Source organism: Geotrypetes seraphini, chromosome 3 (genome assembly GCF_902459505.1).
Source record: "Geotrypetes seraphini chromosome 3, aGeoSer1.1, whole genome shotgun sequence".
NCBI lineage: Eukaryota > Metazoa > Chordata > Amphibia > Gymnophiona > Dermophiidae > Geotrypetes > Geotrypetes seraphini.
Genome location: NC_047086.1, coordinates 34,713,915 through 34,733,978, shown reverse-complemented (window position 1 = coordinate 34,733,978; position 20,064 = coordinate 34,713,915).

The following is a 20,064-nucleotide window of genomic DNA, read 5'->3' as shown; positions in this document are numbered from 1 at the left end:
TAGCTAATTAGCCTGGTGGGAGGATTTTCATAGATGCTGAGCCACATACAGGTGCCAGAACATAGCAGGAAGGTTATCAGAGAAATGAGGATTTAGTTGGACAACACTTGTGGTTTGTTGTATTGCACTGTGATGGAGCGTATCAATCTCTCTCTCTAGTGGATACTTCCTTGCGGAGTCAGAGAGTCCCTCGGCAAGCGCTACCTTTCCCTCTAGTACAGGGGTTGGGAACTCTGGTCCTCGAGAGCCGTATTCCAGTCGGGTTTTCAGGATTTCCCCAATGAATATGCATTGAAAGCAGTGCATGCACATAGATCGCATGCATATTCATTGGGGAAATCCTGAAAACCCAACTGGAATACGGCTCTCGAGGACCGGAGTTCCCTACTCCTGCTCTAGTGGGCACTTCCCTTCAAGCACATCTGGAAGAAAAGGAAATGCACAGGAATAAAAAGGGCAGAGGAGGAGAGAGCCCCGAGGAAAGCAGGCTGGAAAGGGGGCTTGGAGGGAGATTTAACTGACTCATTTTCTCATTACTGGAGTACTAAGAGCTGAGGTAAGCCCAGATTTGGAAGCTATGAACTGTTACTCTGGCAACTAACTCAGCCTACTTATAACTAGACTACTGCAATTTCTCTGAGATGGAGGATGGGTCCCAGATAACCTACCAAGTAAGTTTGTGTCATAAGACAGCCCAGCTAGGGACTGATTTGTGTGCCCTAAATCTGTTGTAGGACTAAGTATCTGGAGTTCTTTTCTTTGATGAACTAAGGAATCCAGGAAGAGCGTATGAATTAAAGCCTCCTTTACTTTGAATTGTTTTGAGTTGTCTTTTTCATAGGTGAACCTGATTGCATGCATGAAGGGAAAATGGGCGGCATACACTGGTTTTTAAGTCATTATCGTTTATCACATTCTAGAAGGTTTGTGTTTTGGTTTTATTTGGAAGCAACTAGAGAATTTGTTGTTCACATCAGAGTTTTGTCTTGTCACCAGTTATTTCTATTCTGTAGCAACGTGGGGAAAAGCCCATTATCAAACTAACCCCCTGTTTTACTAAGGTGCGTTATGCGTTTTAGCACGCATTTAATGCACGCGCTAACCGCTAACGTGCCCATAGACTAACATGCATGCGTTAGCATTTAGCGCACGCTAAAAAGCATAGCACACCTTTGTAAAAGGAGCCCTAAGTCTCACATCTCTTCGTTTTCAATTTGTGTCCAAAAAGCAGAGATGCCCATCATTACCAAATGACTTGAAAACCTCAGTGGTATCAGTTAGATTATTCTATGTCATTTTCTATTGGAAACAACAGAAAATAAAATCAAACAAGCGTTGAATTATGTTGTCTTCTTAGCATGCACCATTGTTATTGTTCCTTTTATTGATTACTGTTTTGTTTCGTTGCTACTGCTATTTATATTTGTATGCTGTTTTGGATAAGGCAGTTTATAAATGCCAATATACAAAGGTTGTTTGAAAAGTTTGGTAAAAAAGCAAGTTAAACAACATAGTCTTCATCGAAGGCATAATCAAAAGATACGTCTAAGTCCGTTTTGGGCTTAAGTCGCTCGTCGCCCAAAGTCAGACACGGGAAAAGGTCAATTTTCAAAAAATACGTCCAACATATTTTATTTTTTTGAAAATCATCTAACTGTACGTCCAGGCGTCTGATCATCCAGACCACTAAGTTGTCTATCTCTATACCTTATTTTCGTCCCAAAATTCATCCAAGTTATAAACGCCTAGAAAAATACCTTTTGGATGTGGGCGGGGTCAGCACAGTGATCTCCTAAACATTGCACCAGAGTAGTCGGGTACCTTACAGGGCACTGCTGTGAACTTTACAAAAAGGGTGCCACATATACATCTCACCACAGCAACCTTATTGGTCATGGTGAGCCCTACAGAACCGACTAGACCCACCTGTCTACCACCCCAATAGCCCTTATGGCTACAGGTGCCACTTATATGGCAGTACATAAGGGTTTTGGGGGGGGGGGTGCACATGTTTCACCATGCATGCAGTGGTAGAATGGCTTATGGGCCTGGGTCCTTCTCTCCATGGTTCACTAGCACACACACACCCCTCCCTAGACCACTTAAGCCACCTCTGTGCAGCTCTACTAGGCTTTCCTATGCCAGGCTGTCAGGTGCTGATGTTCTGGAGGCAGATATGTAAAGTTGTTATTACAATTTGTATGGTGGGGGGGTCAGTGATCACTGGGGGAGTGTGTGGGGGTCTGTACTTTGTCCCTGCAGTGGTTATCTGGTCACTTTGGATACCTTATTGTGACTTAGACCTGGTTATAGTTGGCCTAAGTCCCAACGTCCAAGTTCCGTCTAGGCAGTGTGATTAAACTTTTGGTTATTCATGCAGTACGACTAAGTCTAGGACGTCCCGCCCAAATCCCGCCCTCACTACTCCTCCTAAAATGTCCCTTTTAGCTCTGGGCACTGTGAAGGCCTAAGTCATTTTTAGATACGTCTAAAACCCGGTTCGATTATCGGTACTTGGACGACTTGTCTCACTGATTTAGGCGGTTTTTTTAGACGTATTTCTGTTTCGATTATGAGCCCCTTAGTCCAGCAAGTTTCCAGGGTTTTTTTCCCTAAGCTATTTTTCCTATGATTTCCCCCCCCCCCCCCAAAAAAAAAAAAAATAATAAAAAAAAATATATATATATATATATATATATATATTTTTTTAAACAAAAACACCTCTGGAAACTTGCTGGACTAAGTATGGAGACTAACCCCTCCTTTACTAACACATAGTGTGGCTTTTAGCACCAGCTGGTGCTAAAAGTAACTGCTGTCTGATGCTCATTTATGTATTTATTTATTCAATTTTCTATACCGTTTTCCCAGGAGAGCTCAGAACGGTTTGCATGAGTTTATTCAGGTACGCAGTAGGAATTCTATGAGTGTATGGTGCAGTGGTTAGAGCCATAGCCTCAGCACCCTGAGTATGAGGGTTCAAATCCCACACTGCTCCTTGTGACCTTGGGCAAGTCACTTAATCCCTAGCAAAATGCAGAAGATGATGAAGTGAGGTAAACTGGAATCATCCACAATAATAAAACACCCCACTTCCAAGTGTCAAATATAGAGAAAGGTCCAGAGGGTCTTCAACATCCACCCGATTGCACATACGTATTTCAGTGGGCAATGATATTCGTTTTTGACCCTTATTTTCACCTCCTCCTCGATGTCTTTCTCAATACATACTGTTGTATAAAACTTAAACCAAATTTTTTTTAAAAAATACACAACAGAAAGTATTATTCACTTATCTTTTAATATGCAGAATCACTAGCCTGCCCCGACGGGATCCGTTTTGCCCCAAGAATGAAAGGACGCTAGAGTGCGCTCCTTAAGAACCATTGAAAAAGCCTTTATGTGGCCGAAGTAGGGTGTTTTGTTGTTGTTGTTTTTTTATATTCTTTATTCATTTTCAAAATTACATTAAGTGTAAAATATATTCATTCACAGTAACAATAAATATATCACTTATAAACAATCATTGGTACATTATATAAACTTTTATCCCTTCCCCTTTCCCATCCCTCCCATCCATATCTTCCATTATTATATAATATATGTAATAATAAAACTACCCCCTCCCTATATCCTGAACTGATAATTAAAAGGGAAATAATTTTACTTAATCCTTACAATATTTTGTTAATGGTTTCCACACATCCTGAAATTTCTTAAAGTATCCCCTTTGTAAAGCAATAAATCTTTCCATTTTATAGATATGGCATAAAGAATTGCACCAAAAGTTATAATTTAATCTCTTCCAATCCTTCCAATTATATGTAATTTGCTGAATGGCAACCCCAGTCATTATTAGTAATAATTTATTGTTGTTAGCAGAAATCTGACTTTTTGCTCTCATTTCCATACCAAATATCACAGTATCAAAAGATAATGCCACTGGGTTATCTAATAAATTATTACTTTGGGTGTTTTGTTATTGTGCAAGTCACTTAATCCCTCATGTGAGCCTGCCAAGACAGATAGGGAAAAATGCTTGAGTACCTGAATGTAAACCACTTAGACCACAGTTCTTCAACCGCTGGTCCGCGGACCGGTGTCGGTCCGCAGAAAATTTCTGCCGGTCCGTGCAGGGCCGGCGAGATCAAGTCGGCAGTTAAATTTCCTGCCGACTGCGGTTCCTCCTGACTGCGGTTCCTGCTGACTAATGTTCCTCCCAGCCTCAGGCGATCAAGATAGGCTGCCAACGTCGGGGCCTTCCCTCTGTGAGTCTCGCCTGTTCGGAAACAGGAAGTTCGGAAACAAAATAGGCGGGACTCAGAGAGTGAAGGTCCCGACGTCGGCAGCGTGTCTTGATCGCCACCCCTGCCGAGTTGCTGAAGAGGGCCGCGGGGAAGTTGCGATTAGACCGGAGAGAGCTTCAGATTCAGGTGCAGGTGGAGGGAGATGGTCAGCGTGTGCGAACAAAATCCTGGGGAGCCTTCATAGTGACTTCCTCCCCTCCCACCAGCTCTCCTATTTGCCAGGGCAGTGATTTACCAGCAACTTCCTGCAGGCAAGTACCGAGAGCTGCTGGAAGGGGAGGAAGCCACTGTAGGAGGCTGGGAAGGTGCTGGAAAAGGGAGAGCTGTTACTGGACTTGAAGGAAGTTAGAAGGAGAGATGCTGCTGGGAGGGGAGGAGGGAAAGGGATTGGAAGAAAGTTAATGTTGGATAGAGGGAGGAGGGAAGGGAGAAGAAGGAGAGATGCTGCTGGGAGGGGAGGAGGGAAAGGGATGGGAAGAGAGTTAATGTTGGATAGAGGGAGGAGGGAAGGGAGAAAGAAAAAAAGGAAGGAGGGTAGGGAGAAAGAAAAAAGGAAGGAAACAGCTGGCAGGGAGATTACAGGAGGGGAAGGGGGTCAGGGTAGAATGGAGAGATCAGATGAGAGAAAGGGGAGAGAGGAATGAGAAAGTAGAGAGACATTGATGCTGGAAAGGGGGTCAGCAGAGAAATGAGAGAGGGATAAAGATGCTAGATCTGGTGTAGAGAGATAAAAATGAAGAAGGCAGTGAAGCTGGAATGAATGATGTAAAAAGGAGAGAGGAGGATGGACAAGGAAGAGGGGCATAGAAAGAAGTCAGATACATATGGAAGGGGGAGAGGGCAGACATTGGATGGAACGGGCAGATGGTGGAAGGAAAAGAGTGAAAAGAAGATGAAAGCAGAAACCAGAGACAACAAAAGGTAGAAAAAAATAATTTTATTTCTATTTTGTCATTAGAATATATCAGATTTGAATTATATATCCTGCTAGAGACATAAGTGGGGACTGCAGTATTCTGTTAGCATGATATTTCTATGTAGCATTCTATAATAACTTGGCTTGTTCAGTTTTCTTGATAGTAGAGGGGATATATGTGAAGGGGGAGGGGAGACAGGGGTTTTGTTGGTCCGTGCTCTGTATATTTGTATTTATAAAATCACAATTGTTCAGAATATTGTTTCTTTTTATACTTTAATAAAATACGTTCAATATAAAATCATAATTGCGGCTTGTGCAGATGGGATCAGATGGTTTGCGGGGACCGAGCTCGCGGAGATGGGGCGTAAATGGGGTTTTTAAATTTTAGTCCTAGTAGTTTGCCGGTCCAACAAAATAATTATTTTATTTCTGCCGGTCCACGGGTGCAAAAAGGTTGAAGAACACTGACTAGACTATAAGTGGTATATAAATGCTTAAATAAATAAATTTGAATTCATAGTCCACCACCTTTGTTTGCCATAACAATGTGTTTCTCGAAATTGCCTGGGACACTCTAAATAGACAGATGAAGATAAGCAACAGGAAGAGATGAAATCTTAGAGACAAAAGGCTAAAATTTCCTATATCATTATGCTTCGTTACCTGTATCACAAGACCTGAATATAAACTTGATCATTTTACTCTTTCCCAAATTCTCTTCAAAGTAATCTTGGCTGCACTGGGAGAGAGCCAGCCTGCTGGGAAAGATTACTAACTACTTTCACTTGTTTCATCAGTAAATTCTAGTGTACCGAGTTCAACTTTCACCACTTAGAGATGTTGTACGGATGTCACGTGTATATTGACTGGTATGTTGTGGTCATCAACTAGTTTGAAGTACAATTGGAAGGATGACCTTCACAAATAATTACTCTGCATCTCACTGTGTAAGACTGGAAGGACTGACCTACACTATACAGCTGTTTTTGAATTACAGGTATTGTTATCTCTGTGAAAGGTTATTTGGAATCCATTCTTCAGATCAAATGCTGCCTTAAATCAATAGTTGTTCTGAAGATTCTCACTCTGCTTGGCTCCATGGGCAAACAGGGACCCTCTAATATACAACCTAGCATTTTGCTGTTCAATGTCACCTTCAAAATCTGATAGAAAAAAAAGAGTTGTTCTTTCACTTTTAAGCTTTGCTTTGTTTTATTTTTTTTCATACCTAAAAAATGCATAGAGAGATTGATTTTAGTAGAGGTTTTTTTTGTTTTTTATTTTTTTATTTAATTCTTTATTGATTTTTAATCAAAAACAGTGTCATCCAAAGAGGGTTTTTTTAAATTAAAATTATTTATTTATGTTATTTAACATACTTGAACAGAATATATATAAGGGAAAAGAGACTTTACATACAGTTTAAACATATTAAACAAAAACAATTAGATCTCAATATAATTTCACAGTCTCTGAAAAAGTCCACAATACGGGAGAAGCTATTCTCATTCTATCATGGGAATTGATATTTATCAAGGAAACAAAAACAGTAAATTAGTGGAGTTTAACATCTTCTACTTTAGTTAAAGACCTACGTCACCGTGGAGGGGCTGGCATGAATGACTCCTTTCCCCTCTAGAAAAAAAACGTAACTGAGAGGGGTCAAAAAAAATGTATGAATGCTGATCCAAAAGGATCAGACATCTACAGGGATATCTAAGTTGAAATTTAGCCCTCAAAGAGAGTACGGACTGTCTCAATTACAGGAATCCTTTCCTTCTGGTCTGGGTTAACTTTGATACATCTGGGAACATGGAGATCTTAGAATCCATAAAGATCACTTCCTTAGAAACATAGAAACATAGAAAAAAGCAGCAGAAAAGGGCTATAGCCCACCAAGTCTGCCCATTCCAAGTATCCCCTCCCCTGAACTTACTCCCTTAAAGATCCCATGTGAGTATCCCATTTTCTCTTAAAATCCGTCACGCTGCTGGCCTTTATCACCTGGAGTGGGAGTCTGTTCCAATGATCCACTACTCTTTCGGTGAGGAAGTACTTCCTGGAGTCGCCATGAAACTTCCCTCCCCTGATTTTCAGCGGATGCCCTCTGGTGGTCGAGGGTCCCATGAGCCAGAAGATATCATCTTCTGATTCGATGCGTCCGTGATGTACTTATATGTTTCAATCATATCTCCCCCGTTCTCTTCTTTCCTCAAGTGAGTACAGCCGCAATTTTTTTAAATCTTTCTCCATACGTGAGATCCTTGAGCCCCAGACCATCCTGGTGGCCATTCGCTGAACCGACTCGATCCTCAGCACGTCCTTTTGGTAGTGTGGTCTCCAAAACTGAACACAGTACTCCAAGTGAGGCCTCACCATGGCTCTGTACAATGGCATCATGACTTCAGGTCTCCTGCTGACGAAACCTCTGCAGATACACCCCATCATTTGTCTTGCCCTGGAGGAAGCCTTCTCCACTTGATTGGCAACCTTCATGTCCTCACTAATGATCACCCCTAGGTCGCGTTCCGCCGTGGTCCTAACCAAGGTCTCACCATTTAGTACATAAGTTCTACGCGGGTTTCTCTTACCCAGGTGCATTATCTTGCATTTTTTAGCATTGAAGCCTAGCTGCCAAGTAGTTGACCATTGTTCCAGCAACAGTAGGTCGTGTGTCATATTATCAGGTAATAAGCTTTTGCCTACTATGTTGCAAACTTTGGCATCGTCGGCAAACAGTGATACCCTTCCTCTAAGTCCTTGCGTCATATCTCTTAAAAATAGCCTAAGGAGTGTCTCTGTCTTGTTGAAAGACTAAAAATCACCAGAAGTGTAGAATGCAAGATGATTTCTTCCTCTGAGGTTTCTAATATTCTTGTTAAATCCATTGGACTCAATAGATCAGGTGAGACCTCAGGTTGAGAAGCCTTCTTAGATACTGGAAGATAATATCTCTGGGTATTTAAACGTTTCCTTAAGAAATTATAAAATAAAATCTCTAGGAGACATTGCTAGAAACTTTAGGAAAGTTTAGTATTCTCAGTTCAACATTTTCATATAATTTTCCATATTTTCTACTTTCCTGACTAGCATAGTCTATCTTGCATTAAAGTAGTTTGAGTCTTTAGTAAACCTTGAACCTGTAGTCCAAACGGTCCCCCTGAGACTTTATCCATCTTGAAGAGAGTCAATCATTTTTTTCCTGTATATGAACCAGAGGTAGAGTTCCTGCACACAATTTGTAGAGTGAGTCTAAAGCCGTTCAGATAGACTCCAAAGTAAACTCTGCTGGCTTTACCACAGGGGAACCACTGGAATCTGTCCACCAACTGCTGGGGGCCAGGTCTGCCTTCTCCATAGTTAACATTTCAGCCTGAGAGCCCAGGGACGCCGGGACGCCCTCTAGTTCAGCAAGGGAGACTGCACCTTGTCCCTTCTGAACCGCCGTAGTTTATCTTTCTCACGGCTACTAGGGAGGCACAGTTCCTGCAGGGCTGAGCAAAATCTCGCTCCCGAACGCCGAGACTTCCCGCTGACTCAGCAGAGCCGGTTTACCCCGGTGCGAAGATGTTAGAAAGCTATAGATCGTCCCTTGCCTTCGCAGGGTAAGTTCTGGTTGCCGGGCTGTGGCAGCCGCCGTTCCCCTTCTTTTAGGCATTAGGGTAAGTTAAACCCGATACAAAGAATAGGAAAAGTTTTCGACAAAAGGACAGGTTGTAAGTGTCCTCACTCCACCGCGGCCATCTTGCTTCTTAGGCCTCCCTTTAGTAGAGTTTCTAAGTAGACAAATACGAGGGCATGCTGAAAAGTTCTCAGCTCAACCAACTTCCTAAATTCTGAGCTTTATTTTGCCTCTGTAGCTGAAGAGTGGTATTTTATTTTGAAAAGTGCCAATTTGCAGAATCGTAATACTATGTTGATGTAGTTGTTTTTTTTACATTGTTTCAGATTGATTAAACCATGCCAATGAAAAGTGTGGAATTTTCAAGTATGGAACTCCGAGCCATCATGAAGTTCCTATTCCTGCAGAAGAAAACACCAAAGGAAATCCATGAATTTATGATGCCAACATTGAGTGACATATGCCCATCATACTCAAGAAGAGGTGTGCAAACTTTCAGCATGGAGGTTTTGAGACTGAAGATGCAATGCAGCAAGGTCTTTGAGGCCTCAAATGGTTACAGCTCCTGAAATTGTTGACCATGTCCATGATCTGATATTGGATGATCAGCAAATATCAGCTAAAACAACTGTTGAGACACTACAGGTATCCAGGGAACGTGTTGGGTGTATAATCCACGAGCAGCTGGGTATGCAGAAGCTGTCAGCCAAGTGGGTGCCCAAATGGTTGAATGCTGATGAGAAACAACATCAAGTGGACCCTTCCAAGTTGATTTTGCAGCATTTTCAGTGAGCTGGCGCCAACCTTTTGGAATGACTAGTGTGACCGGGCCCGTCCCTGAGTAAGTAGGAAACTGCGGCCCGGACCACAAGTAAGATTTTTAATACGCCTTTTATATGGCAGTGGAAGGAAGACCCGGATACCGGATTCTTTAGAATAAAGTATCAGGTTTATTACTAACCCAAAGTTCAAAGAAAATACACAGCGGAAGAAAAAAACATAAAACATTCACCTCAGTTGGTTACAGTGCTTAGAGGGCCTCTCCCCCCATTATTCTTTCAGTCCAGGTTCTATTAAGGAGCAAGATTGCACTTCCTTATCACCAGGAAAATCCCAGCAAACTTATAAGTCAGTTAAAGCTTTCCTTGGCTCGTAGCCCCTGCCGGGCTTGATTGCTCTCACTCTGGACTTCACCTTTTATGAGCCTAGCTAGCTGAGCACGGCTTGCGTCCAGCCTTTCCTTCTCAGCTCTCTCTGCATTTGTTTAACACATTATTAGCACCTTGTTAACTCTGCCCGCACTGCTCATGCTGTCGGGTATACAAACAATAGGATACCGTTCTTCAGGAGTTTAACTTAGGACATGCAAACATCATATTCTCCAAGGTCCATGCCCTCTTCACTTATCTCATTACTTAGTATGCTGTCCATTTCCCATTCACACTCCCGGGAACTCCGGCTTGAAGTTTCTTCACTTCTTTCTGTTTGTGCTTCCCCTCCCCCTCTCTGTACGTCTGCAAAACTATCTGCAGCTTTTCTCTGGGGAGGCTTTCTCAGCCCTGCTCTTTGGGGCTTGAGTTGCCAGTCACAATACCTCTCCAGGGCAGTAACACCTTTCCCTAGGTGTGGGCTTCTTGCCCTCCGTTCCTGCTGGACTTGAGGCACCCTCTGTGACCTGGAACCCACGTGAGTAGTTTGGCTTCGCAACCACTCCTTCTGGTTCTCCTCTCTCTGCACTCTCGTTCCTTCTCGAGTTTCCTCCCTTCTCCTTCCTCCAGTAAATTGATCTTTCCTATAAGGCCAACCCCGGGGTCTGACTCCACCCCCTTCTAAATTAGCCTCAGGTTGCTCCCTGCCTTCAGGAAAGGAGTGATAGGGGAAATCAGTGGTCTGCAGAGCCTTTCTTAATTGGCTCTTCAGCTGTGCTGGAACCTGCCTGGGCTTGCCTTCTTTTGCCTGAGCCAGCTGTCCTGACTCCATGCCTGGTTTTATCCAGCCTTGTGCTGCATTCTGGGGAGTTTTAGTAGTAGTTTTCACCGTGACAGGAGCTTCCCTGTCACACTAGTTATGAGGGGCTGCTGGAAAGTTCTCAGTCCAATCAAGAAGAGAATGTGGAGCCATTAAACTTACACGTTATTCCACACTTCTCTTGACACTTTTTGCTTCAATGAGGCAAATGCATCTAGTAAAAGGGAACAAATAGAGGGAAACCAAGCCATTGTGATATCACCGTTGAGGCTAGCTCCCAGGCATTGGTGGAATGAGGCATTATGACATCACAATACAAGGGGCTGCTGAAAAGTTCCCAGTCAAACCAAGAAGAGAATGATGTGGAGCCATGAAACTTACATGTTATTTCACACTTTTCTTTTCAATGATATGAAAAACAAAAATGGAAATTGTAGAATAATTTGTAGTGACTCCCACTTTAACTCTTATTTCTGTACAAACATGTAAGCCTTCCTGGCACGTAGAAATACCTACTATATCTGAATTTATAAGACACCTGCAAGTGTGATAGCTATTGTAATGTTGTATCTTTAGGTACAGTAAGGGGCTCATAATCAAAAAATAAATACATCTAAAAACCCGCCTAAATCGGTACTTGGACGATCTAAAAGACAAGTCGCCCAAGTGCTGATAATTGAAATGGGTTTTAGATGTATCTAAAAATGACTTAGGCCTTGTCAGTGCTGCTGTACGACCAGAGCTAAAAGGGGCGTTTTAGGAGGAGTGGTGAGGGCGGGATTTGGGTGGGATGTGGGCTGTTCTAAACTTATTGCAGTATCAGAGTTTCCACCCCCGGGAATTAAGAAACAGCATCCCTATTGGTCAATTTCTCCGATTGAGGAGAATATGCTCGGAGGAGGAAGACTTTGATAAGCAAGCGAATGATATGTATCATAATTTCCTGGATCGCGGGTACCCTAGTAGGATCATTAGAAGAGCCTGGAAAAGAGCCAAAAACTGCCACCGGCCATGGGTCATGAAAACGAATAGCAACAATACAGAACAAAATATGGTCTGTGTTATAATAATAGTAATGCTATTAAACAAATTATTTTGAAACATTGGCCAATAGTTCAATATTATCCAGCATTAGCAGACCGACCCAAATTTTGCATTTCGAGGGCACCAAATTAGAGGGGAAAAATTAAAATGTAAGAATACAAATCATGAGTCGAGTAGACAGCTTCCCCACCAACCTTGCGGCAACTTCCGTTTATGCCGATATGTACTGGATATAACTTACGTAGATATACCTTACTCAGGGGGGGAGACAGTTCAAATTAAGCACAGGCACTGATTGTGACTCCACAGGGGTGGTATAATGTATTCTGTGCCCCTGCCGTAAAATATACATTGGGCAGACCACTTGGAAGATTAAGATCCGGATAACAGAACATTTGAGTAATATTCGTAAAGGCAGAGTCTCCGCCCCCTTGGCAGCCCATTGGCTACAAGAATCTCATCCAATAGAAGCTTTAAAGTATACGGTTTTAACACAGATCAAGCATTTTGAAGGAGATATTTTGAAACTCTTGATACAAAAAAGAACAACGCTTTATTTACAATTGGCGTACATTAATTCCAGAAGGTCTGAACCACGATATTGAGTGGTTATTATTGTAGAGCAATGCCGGTAATTCCCTCCTTGACATCATTTCCGGGTAAGCGCTGTTCAGCTCCTCCCTCCTTTTTAGAGTATAAATAGAGTAATCCATGATTCCTGGTTCATGTCAGCCCTTTCATTGGTTCTGTCCTGACCCAAAGAGCTAATAACAGGTATGAGAGTGTGATAATTTAATGTACGACAGTGGTATTAAAATGGGGTTACAGAAAAATATAGGATTCAGGTAATTTTCTGATACGATTCCTAACATAAAATTGTTCATTATTTGTAACAGCGTCCCTCCCTAATGAAGAGCCGAAACTCGAGTCGGGGGGGACAGGGATGACAGAATGGTTTGATAAAGAAAAAAGAAAAAACATTTTTAACTCACCAGCACCGCCATACGGCACTTTAACAACACTGAGGATTAACAGCACTCATCGACCCTTCCATTGCAGATAAGTTAAGTTTATTTTCATTGGTGTAGATTACCTATATAGTTATATGGATGGGCAGGGGACAGTGAAGGCAGTGATGGTGATCGAGCCAGACAGCGTGCCAGACTTTAAGAATAAATGGGATACCCATGTGGGATCCCTACGAGGGTCAAGATAAGAAAATTGGGTCAATAGGGCATAGACAGGGGGTGGGTAAGCAGAGTGGGCAGACTTGATGGGCTCTAGCCCTTTTCTGCCGTCATCTTCTATGTTTCTATGATGGTCCCCTTGTTAACCTCAGATTGGTGTTATCACTATAAGTTATAAAATCAAAAATTTTAAAATCAATTTAGAGCTGTGATTACAGGAATTATTAATTATAATTACTGTTCTAAGCTTAGTCATACTGCAATGCTACCTGGATGGAAGTTGTACGTTGTGACTTAGGCCATGTAAAAACAGGTCTAAGTGGCAAAAACGTATCCACTTTCCCACACACTGCCCCAGTGATCACTGAACCCCCCCCACCACCACCCCCAACACCATAAAAATCATAATAAAAACATACACATCTGTCTCCAGAACATCAGCACCTGGCATAGGAAAGTCTAGTAGAGCTGCACAGAGGTGGCTTAAATGGTCTTGGGGGTGGGTTAGTGAACCATGGAGAGGAGGACCCAGGCCCTTAAGCCACTCTAATCACTGCATTCATGGTGAAACGTGTACCTCTCAAACCCCCCCCCCCCACACACACACACACCTTTTGTACTGCCTTATAAGTGGCACCTACAGCCATAAGGTCTATTGGGTTGGTAGACAGGTGGATCTAGTAGGTTTTGGGGGCTCACCATGACCTATAAGGAAGTTATGGTGAGATGTTTATGTGGCACCCTTTTTGTGAAGTTCACAGCAATGCCCTGTAAGGTACCCCACTACTCTGGGGCAATGTTTGGGTGTCCAGTCCATCACTTTGCTGACCCCGCCCATGTCCAAAAGGTCTTGTTCTGGGCGTTTTTGACTAGGATGAATTTTTGGATGAGAATGGAGTATAACGATAGACGACTTAGCAGTCTGGACGATCAAACGGCTGGTCGTCCAACTAGACGCTTTTCAAGGGGGGAGGGAGGGGAGAAATATTTGGGATGTATTTTTCGGGAATGGACATTTTTCTTAGCCGACTTAGGGCGACTAGCGACTTAGGCCAAAAATGGACTTAGATGTTTCTTTTGATTATGCCCCTCTATGTCTTTATCTCTTTTTGGAGGACTCACAATAACATGTGCAAGCATTAAGGTAGGATTTGTACCTGGGTCCCATTGTTTAATGTCCATTATATTGACCACAAGGCTGCCCCTCTGTTCTGCCAGGATGTCAGCGTGGCCATTTTTTGCACAAACGATACCAGACATTTTGTACCTACTCTTTTAGCATTTCATATTTGGAAATGGCTGTTCATTTTGGATGTTTTCAGCACAAGAACATCCTTCTCGCATATTTGTGAACAGGAAATCCTGACAGAACAGCATTCTATTTGAAAATGGCAATGAGATGGATTTTGTTTTTTGGACATTATAAGAACATAAGAATAGCCTTACTGGGTCAGATCAAAGGTCCATCAAGCCCAGAAGCCCATTCTCACAGTGGCCAATCCAGGTCACTAGTACCTGGCCAAAACCCAAACAGTAGCAACAATCCAGCATCTCAAAGAATAGCTTAGGTGCCAGTATTTTAGGCCAAGTAACCCTGGTCTAATAGATCATCACCTATGTTTTTGACACCTAACTTGATTTAGTCACCGCTACATACAATTCTATAAATGTCACCTAACTTTGAATGACATGAAGTAGTCGCCATTTATAGAATCAGGCTCTATGAACAGGACGATCCAGTTCTTACTTGGATGTTCTTTCAAACATGCCCCTCTGTGTCTGCAGATCCTTTTTCAAAAATGCCATTGAAACTGAGCATCTCCTGACTCAAGCAACTCAATCCCAATCTCTACATTCTAAATAATATAGGAATTCACGTGCCAAGCCTCCATATTGACTTTTGATGTCATCCATGGAGCCCAGTACAGACAGTGTCAAAGTGTACTGTCATTTTAAGCTTTAGAAAGCTTTAAGACTGCCTGCATCGTGCATGTGCACATGCCTTCCCACCCGATGCTGGCTCATGATGTCATCAGGTCTATGCCCAAGTAAAGAACCAACCAAGGGAAGTGGGTGAGATATGAGAATATCTGCCTGCTGGTCCTGGATAACACCTGTTATGGTAAGTAACTGTGCTTTATCTCAGAATCTAGAAGAACACCAGATTCATCTGGTGTGATATAACATTAGCTGAGCCAAGGTCACCTGTTGGTAATATTTATTTAGATGGTAGGTGAAGGGGGAAACAGATTGTGTGAGGTGCGTGATTAGGTGATGTCAATGGTCTGTAGAATAAGGATTGCCGAGCGTAGAAGAGGAGGTAAGAAAGGGTTAATAGACAGAGGTTGTAAGAGAGAAAGGGATTGGAGAGGTTTTGAGGATATGGGGGGGGGGTGGAGCAGGGGTGGGATTGGTTGGCGGGCAGAAGGGGGTTCTATGAGGAAAGGGGAAGAGTATAGTAGTCTCTTCAGGGAAAAAATTACTCCTCCCTCCCGTGTGTGCTGGTGATATGTTTTGTTTTGGTTTTTGTCTCAGTGTTGGGGTAGGGGGGTTGTTTTACAGGTTATATGAGGATTTGAGTGAGTTTGTTTGCAATTTTGGGGTTGGGGTTGGGGTTGGTCGCAGCTTGGGGCAGGGCAGGATATGGGGTTTTGGCCCAGTTGGAGCTGGGAGATCAGCAGTTAAGAAATAAATAAATAACTGTAACACTTGTAGGTGACACCGCTGCGAGGGGAAGCATGGCCTGTTTTCACAATGGGTCATGTTTTGGAGGATGTTATAGAGTTTAAAGATATAACGGGAGCTAGTTTTGACACTAAATAGCTCCCTGGGGGTGTATGAAATATGCATTGGGGGTTTGTTGGGTTTGGACACGGATTGTATTGTAAGTGGAGATAGATAATAAAGTTGCAGCCAAATATTTATTCCAATAAAATTGAGTTGTACGATTATTGGTTGACGGTGTGAAGATTCCAGTTGCAGGTGACGAAGTGCAAATGCTAATGTTAGGTAAAAAAAAAAAAAAATCCTGCTCTTTAGTGCCTCTACTCCTTGTTATAAACAGAAAAGCAGATTTATGTGAATCTGTTCCATATTTTCAAAAATGTGGTTCTTTTTGGACCCCGGTTAGGATGAATAAGTTGGATATTGGCATTGTCATCTAGATATAGGGACACTGGATCATTTACTGTTTTATTGTCCTATGATACTGAGTTTTTGGAAGTCGATTTGGGGACATAATAATATTTTGGAGTCTGCGATCCCGCTGACGTATGAGGTAGTGATTTGCGGAACTGTGCTACATGTTAAGCCCCCGTTGGATAGATATAAAGGTTGACTCTTCTTAATTATGATGGGTACAGCTGTGCAGTTGATCGCATGTAACTGGAAAAATTGGGACTGTCTTAATTTCACATTCTGGTGGGCAAATCTATGTTTAGTGTATAAATATGAAAAAATGAATGCTGGTTTGTCAGGGAACACAAAAATATTCAAATTAGTGTGGGGTCCATTGGCGTCTTTTGTAGAATTGTTGTAGTTTTATTTTGCTGATATAGTATATGCACTTCCAGGGGTGGGAAGGTGGGTATATGTTTATATGATTCCTTGTTCTTTTCTTTGATGGTTGGGAAGGGTATTTTGGGGTATTGATAAACTGTTTCTGAATATTTATAAGTGCTTAATTGTTATGGTTATGACATGTATAATAATAATAAATAATTTATTTCTTATATACCGCCAACGCCATGGTAGTTCGAGGCGGTTTACAATAAGAAGAGCTTGACAATCAGCGACATAGTTACAATATAGAATCAATGAATACAAGTACAATGAATGCAAGTACAACAAGAAGAGCTGGACGGTCAGCGACATAGCAATGAATTCTGTATACAGAATAGGAGAGACAATGAACAACAAATTCTTAGGTGGCAAATCGGTTGAACAGTTTCGTTTTTACTAATTTTCTAAAACTAAAATAGGATGAGGAGTGCATGATAATGTTACCCAGCCAGTCGTTCAGTTTACCTGCCTGGAAAGCTAGAGTTCTGTCCAGGAATCTTTTGTAACGGCAGGCCTTTATTGTTGGGCGTGTAAATATGTGGATTCTACGTGTGGGCCTAATAGTACAACCCAAATTGAAGAGGGAAACCAGGTACATAGGGGGCCAAACCAAAGATTGATTTGAAACAGAGACAAGAAAATTTAAATAAAACTCTTGCCTCGAGGGGCAGCCAATGAAGTTTTTGATAATAGGGACTTACGTGTTCCCATTTTTTTAAACCGAAAATCAGACGTACTGCCGAATTTTGAATAATTCGGAGTCTTTGAAGGGTTTTCTTGAAAGATCCCAAATAAATTGTGATGCAATAGTCCAGCATGCTTAGAATAGAAGATTGCACCAGTAGACGGATTGATGCTGCATCAAAGTATTTTTTGATGGTTCTTAGTTTCCATAGTGTTGAGAAGCATTTTCTAGTCAATAAGTCCATGTGAGCATCTAAAGTAAGGTATCGGTCGAGAGTCACTCCCAGAATTTTTGCGGAATCGACGATAGGGAAGTCCTGTCCATTCAAGGAAATTTTTGAATCTTTGATTTTATCGTTTGGGCTCACCAGAAAAAAAATGGGTTTATCTGAGTTAAGTTTCAGTTTGAATTCTGTCATCCATAATTTGATTTGTTTTAGGACGAATGCCAGGTGATTCTTTGTCTCGGAGGTTAGGTTTGTGAGGGGAAGAACTATGGTGATGTCATCTACGTAGATATAGAATTTGACTTTTAAGCTTTGCAATAGATTCCCCAATGGGGCAAGGTAGATGTTAAACAGGGTAGGGGATAGAGGGGAACCCTCCGGAACTCCGCAAGTGTTTGTCCATCTGCAGGATTGTTTATTATCACTGTGGACTTGGTAAGACCGTTTACTCAAGAAACCCTGGAACCAATTTAACACTTTGCCACTTTGTATGTTATGATGCACTTTTTGTAAGATCTGAAAATTTAATAAAGATATTAAAAAAGTGGTTTTAAATTCAAACTCTTTCTCATCCACATCCTCAGAAATGCTTCCACTAAGCCTGGAGAAAAATTTGCACTTTGGCTGGAACATTCTATATAAACTTATTTTGTACATAAAGCACTATTTTCCTGCAGCATTGCTGTTGAAAATAACCTACCATTTGTTTAACACTAACCTGTTAAAAGTGCACACTGGTTTTATGTGCTTTAGTAAACAGGTCCATTGGTGTATTAAGATAAAATCATCATTATATATGACTTAATTATCTGTCATTAAAATTCCAGTATTAAAGAGCCAGTCAACTGTTCTTCATTTTGATAGCACTGCTACAATTAGTTCATTTATTAAATAGCCCACTCTATAAGTAGTTTGGATTGCAATCATCCTAGCTTATTTCAAAAAGTAGCTAGCCAATATTATTTTCACTCCATTCATCCAGGATATAATTAGGCCTTTGAAATACCAGTTATTACTTTTCCCTGATTTATCAGATAGCAGTCGCTCTTGTCAATATGCAATGCAGCCTTAGATCCTATCTGCTCCAGAAGGGGATTTGGATGTTTTTCTGTATGATGGTACAGAATTGGAGATATGCAAGAAAAAAGAGAGGGTGAGAAAGGTGAAGGAGATAATGGTGGTACACATTTCATCTATTCAACAGTATCATAAAAGAATGCTGTATCCACTGCATTCAGTGACTTTCTGTATTTGGTTTTTGTTTCTTTGTTTTGAAAATTTTAATCTATCATACCTACCTTTTCGTTTCATAGGAATTAGGCTTGAATATCTTTCTGTGACAAAAAAATTCATTCCTTGTGGTAACATATGTTTTTTCACATTCTTTCACTAAGGGGCCTTTTTAATACAGCTTAGCATGTGCTAACAGACATTAGTGTGTGATATGTACCACATGGCTAAAAGGTAGGAAAAGGGAATGGGACATGGTACACTGCCTTTCTGTGGCTATAATTAAAGCAGTTTACATATTATGTACAGGTACTTATTTTGTATCTGGGTATAAAATAAGATATGCAGAGTTTAGTATGCACTAATTCTATTAGCTCACACCTTTCAGCTGGCTGGCCAGCCCAACACTCCAAAATGGTGGGCCTTCCCCTTCCGTGGGGGGGGGGAGGGCTAAGGCACCTGGGCCAACCAGAGTCCTAAACCTTCTTCCCAGAGCATCCTGGGATGCAGTGGGAGTGGCCTAAGACTCTGGTTGGCCCAGATGCCCAAGACTCCTCCTATGAGAGGGTCTTTAGGTAGCTGAGCCAATAAGAGCCTTAGGCCCCTTCCCGGTGCATCCCAGAATACACAAGAAAGGGGGAAGGCCTGCCATTTTGGAGTGACGGGTGGGCTAGCAGGAGGGTGTGAGCATCCCTCTGGCCAGACATGCAGCTGAAAGCTACATGGGGGGTAGAGTTACAGGTGTGGGGAGAGGAGCCTGAGGCATGGGTGGGGTTGTGGGAATGTTTAGGTTTGAGAGGATTTGAGTTTGGGGGGTGGTGGTAGCAGGAGAGAATAGGCATCCCTCCTGCCTGGCTTGCCTCGGGAGGGGGGGGGGAGGGGAGGCTGCTCCATGGCAGGAGGAAGTTGGCATCCCTCCTGCCTGGATTGCTTTGAGGTGAGGGGGTTCCAGGGCAGGAGGGGGTGGGCATCCCTCCTGCCCAGCTTACTTTGCGGGTGGAGGTTTGGGGGTTCTGGCGGGAGGAAGGGGGCATCCCTCCTGCTAACTGACTTCACAGGGGAGTTCAGGGGTTTCCTGAATCAGCTGCTCAGCTGATTGTGACAGGGGGATTACCTTGCTGTAATCAGCTGATGGCAAGGGATCAGGCACAATTCTCTTTGACATGGGCACAAGTTAGAGAATCGGGCCAGTTAGGGGGGTTGGGCACCTGTCTTTTAGAGCAGACATGATTCTGTATAGGACACCAATATGCGATTCTCAGCCGCTTCTTAGGTGGCTGCAGAAACCGGCGTCCTCAACAGAATTCTGTCCAGA